General features: G+C 39.0%; 1 pseudogene; it reads right to left on the bottom strand.

The window, feature by feature from the left end:
• Positions 1–2,980: 2,980 nt before the first annotated feature.
• On the bottom strand, positions 2,981–3,636 carry LOC113924995 (annotated as a pseudogene).
• Positions 3,637–4,981: the final 1,345 nt, after the last annotated feature.

The following is a 4,981-nucleotide window of genomic DNA, read 5'->3' as shown; positions in this document are numbered from 1 at the left end:
AATATAATAGTGTCCCCTAAACCTTAACATTAAATCAAGGAAACCATAAACAGAATATATTTACAATTTAAAAAAAGTCATGATAGCATTTACATTCATCTTTTAAGTTTTAGACAGCGTTCCTAGCACTAAAATAAGGTGTAGGGAGGTATATCCCAAGAAAATACAGTCTGGGAAACTTGAAGACTCTAGGTAAGACCCAAGTTGAAGAGAACTCAAACCTCAGAGGTTCTTGCCTGGGACAATGTACATCCATGGATAAGACAGAGAATCTGAAGCACAGCTACATTAGTTAAGTTTTCGAAGTAAAGGAAGAAAAGCAATACCTGATTAATAAAAATTGATAATGTAAACATTTGGTTGATACACAACAACTTTGCAAATTATTGGATACCAGAATTGGTTCTTACCCTAAATAAATATGTGTACCTTCTAAGACACTTTATGTTCATCCCTTCCTTCTCTGTGATCTGCAAGACCCAACACTTCTTATTTGAGAGACAGTAAGAATGAGCTTCAGTTAACTGCCAGATTGACTGTGGCACCACTGGATGTGGGCCACTTGGATATCCCTGCAAAAGAAAACTGCTACCAGGATTGCAATCAGCTGGCAATTACAATTATAATACGCTTAGAATCTGCAAAAGGTTTTTAGCCCAAGAACACACTCCCCCTGGGGAGTTCACGCTAATGACTGGGTGAGGGGCAGTGCTAGGGCTGTGTTGTTTCTGCCCAACATAGAGCTTCTCAAACAGGCTGTCTCTTTGAGGCTCCCTGTTGGCATGAATGAGACTGTCTCAGAACAGCATCAGTAACTAACTCTTCCTATCCGATATTTCTTCTTTACTTCTGTAATTCCATAGGTATCAAACCCACATCACAGATTTGAAGATTCTCCCTACTATGACCCCTTCTCTCCTTTATCTTTCAGACTTCTGCCCAATAAATCTCTTCCATTCCTGACTTAATCTTGGTGTCTGCTTCCCAGTAGAACTGGACTGACACGTTGACTTTCATTGTATAAATAGTAAATGTTGACACATTTCAAAATGCGGGTTTTTCTGTTTGTGCATTATCAAGGTAAATATGGAGAGCAATAATCCTGTGGAAAATAAGTACACTAAATTTTTATTGCCGCTGTAACATATTACCAGAAAAGCTTAGATATATAAACAACATGAATTTACCCTCTTTTGGAGTTAATATCAATGTATGAGTAGGGCTCTTTTCCTCTGGAGGTTCCAGGAAAAAAAATCTATTTCTTTGTCTTTTTCAACTTATAGTGGCCGTCCCTATTCCTTGGCTTATAGCACTTTCTTCTGTCTTCAGTGCACCAGACTTCAATTTCTGTTTCATTGCCCTTTCCATTATAGGCAAATCTCCCCCTGCCTCCCTCTTACAAGGTCACCTGTGATTACATACAGAGCCAACCCAGATAACCCAGCATAATTTCCCCCATCTCAAAATCCTTAATTTAATCACATATCCAAGTGCCTTTAGCCTTGTATAGTTCACAAGTTTCCAGGATTAGGATGTGAATATATTGGGGTGGGTGGGGAGCATTACTCAGTTTATCACATCAAATAAATTATTTTTCTAAGAAGATTGAGTTTGGAAAATATGAAATTTTGGGATTAAGCCCAGATTAAAGATTATTTGTACTTCAGAAGTTCTTGTCCATGACTATGGGCATCTGTGGATAAGACAAATATTGAAGCACAGCTCTGCATTGCTAAGATCTCAAATGGAGGAAGAAAAGCAATTCAGAGGCAAAGGATATTAATGTTGTAGACATCCGAACAATATTATAACAACTATAATTTTGAAAAGTATGGGCTACCTGTATAAGTGACTGTTCTTTTTTTTTACTATTTTGAAAATAAACTATTAAATTAAAAATTATAAAAATTTCTAGGGTGCCTGGGTGGCTCATATGGTTAAGCGTCTGCCTTCCGCTCAGGTCATGATCCCAGGGTCCTGGGATCGAGTCCCACATCAGGCTCCCTGCTCCTTGGGAGCCTGCTTCTCCCTCTGCTTCTCTCTCTCTCTCTCTGTCTCTCATGAATAAATAAATAAAATTAAAAAAAAATAAAAAATAAAAAAAATAAAAATTATAAATTTTCTTTACAATGCAATTATAAGGTTTTTTGCCATTAACCAAATGCTATCCAAACATCCTTACAAATAATTGTATTTTGACTGAAACTCTATGGAAGGTAGGTCTCTCATGACTGGCTGTGCCTACAAAACAAAAGAGCAAAGTCCATGACACTGAGAATCCAGGTAAGAAGCACTTAAGAAGCAAATGATTTTAGGTATGGACAATTTGAAATTTACCTGTTTACCAGATAATTTATATATTCATATACATAAATATCCAGGAAATTACTGTGATATATACATAATTGTTGGATGCAGAGGGCATTTGTAGTGATAATTACAACTTCTTCCCTTCACCCTCCCACCAGAACACCATCACTTTTTCTCTGACCTAGACTGAAAATAAGCTACAATACCTAGATATTAGCACCTGGTCTGATTAAATGACTCTTTTTTTTTTTAGGATGCGTAAGGCTTTACTGGGGATCAGGCAGGGCTGGGCAGGGACCACCCTGGGGGAGCCGGGCCTGCACTCCAGGTCTTACAGGGCTTTGGGGCAGCATGGGGGAGCTCACGGCAGGGCTCCACAGGCCAGGAGTCCAGTCCAGCTCCTGCCGGTGGAGCAACCACCCAGGGAAGAGTGGTCTGGTTGGCTTTAGTGCAGGAGGGATAACACTGGTGGGGGAGGAAATTTGCTGTTGTAGAGAGCTGACGACAAAGGGCCTGGATGAAGACAGGGTTGAGAGGGAGAAAAGGGGGCCCACAGGTATTTCGTGGGGACAAAGGAATGTAGCAAAGGACAAAGAAGCAAGACAGCTGTTCGGGGAGACACAGCAAACACAACTCTGGCTCCTCACTGGCACCCCCTCCCATGTAGGCCCTACTTGTTGCCCCACATAGCAATCTTTAGAAACATGATCTGGGAGGAAGTGGCTGGACTTCATGTAGGCAGAGATCTTCTTCAGGCCCTCAAAGCGGGACATGAACTCCTTCAGGTCTGGGAATGCATCCAGGCACTTGGGTTCAAATATACGCAGTATATCAAGGAGGTCATAAGCCAGGAAATCCACGGGGGGTGAGCTTCTCCCCTGCAAACCAAAGCCTCTTCCCCAGAAATTGTGAGTAGAGATTCATCTTTTCAGGGAGTCTCTCCAGGTACCCAGGCTTCAGTTTCTCAAAGTTAGGGTTGTAGCACATCCTGGCAAAGTATAGGCAGGTGTCCATAACCTCATTCTCCAAAATGTCCATGCAACACTTCTCCTCTTCTGTCTCCCCACATAGGTTGTGTTTGCGAGCAATGCAGCGAAGGATGGCATTCCTCTGGGTGATCTTGTGAGCCCCATTAATTAAGTAGGACAGATTGGGGAAGTCCCGGCCCAGCTTGAATTTTTCATTCAGTCACTGGCTTCTGTCATAGTCAGGAGTGTCCCCCATTGTGTACTTCTTTTCCTCATAGTGTGAGTCTGTGTACTCCGGGAGCAGGCGGATGGCGTGAGGCAGCCCACAAATGTCCCAGTAACCCAAGGTCATGACCATGGTGCTGGCTTTTGAGCAGAGTGGACTGTTTAAATGATTCTTAAGAAGACACTACAGAAGTTATTGAAATCATATGCAGTTGAAATCAATGATTCAGTAGTATTTTCAACTTTGTGAAGAAAACAAACAGACTAACAAAAACTGTTCTTTCATATCTGGTGCCTGGATTTTGAATAGGCACCCAAACTGAATTTTTCCAAGTTAGCCTAGCCAGATGCTTCAAGGATTAGAACAGATCACTTTTTTATTTTGTTTTGTTTTATTGGTTGACATGTACTAACATAAAATGTTGAGTTAACAGGTATGTGAACATTGTACAGAGACATGAAAGCTGCTTGTTGTTTCACAACTAATCCCTTTTCTCCTATGCTCAGTAACATAATAGGTCATAGTTCATAGGTATGAAATACCAGCTAGCATTGTATAGATGGAATCAATAGCATAATCCTATTAGATTCTGAAAAACAGTTTACTTTATGATATAAAGTGGAGTTGTGATTGATTTTCAAAATAAATTGTAGTTCTATATTCAACTCAGACAAGAATAGTTTTTAAAGCAGCAACATTCTCTTTGTGAGGCCATTGGTTTTCTTTAATTTTCTAGCCTTTATAAATAAATTTTACCTATGTGGCCTAATTGAAAGACATTGAATTCGCCTTGTCTTTCCACTTAAAATTGCCTTGGCTTTGTACCAACTTCTAGAGAACTGAATGCCTGCTTTTAAGCTAACCACTTACTCTAGAAGAGCCCTGGTTAAAAACAATAGCTTTTAGACAATGGCAGTATTTCACTTTTTATAACATTTTTCCTTAAGTCCAGAATTATTATAAATATTTATATATTAACAATTAATATTCAGCCATTATACATCTTTATAGCAATACCTGTATTTGTGTTCAGCTTCTTTTCTGATTAGTCAATTTCCATGTTGAACCGTTGATTCCAGTGCCACATTATATGGTAAATATTTTTATTATTCCCTTGCCTACAAATGCATTTACTATGGATGCTGTGTTTCTAACATTTACCAACAACTCTTTCCCACATGATTAAAATCTCAAGTTGATTCTAACGTATCAGTTTAAAGGATATGATAGTATCCTTAAACATCCCTTAAATATGAAACTCTAGAAACATTAAATGCAAATTTCTCTGAATAGAATTGCATGTGGTGAAATAATACTAAGGAATTCATACTAAGGAAAAATCTAATTGTGTTCATAGCAAAAAAGAAAAAAATACTTCACAATCAACATTCTCTCTACTGTCTCATGAGCCAAAGAAGTTTTTCCCAATTTTATTTCCAACTTAAAATTGATGCCTTCATAGCTCAACCTGAAAGAC

This window comes from Zalophus californianus, chromosome 2, assembly GCF_009762305.2.
Source record: "Zalophus californianus isolate mZalCal1 chromosome 2, mZalCal1.pri.v2, whole genome shotgun sequence".
Classification (NCBI taxonomy): Eukaryota; Metazoa; Chordata; class Mammalia; order Carnivora; family Otariidae; genus Zalophus; species Zalophus californianus.
This window is presented reverse-complemented; position numbering and strand designations above follow the sequence as displayed.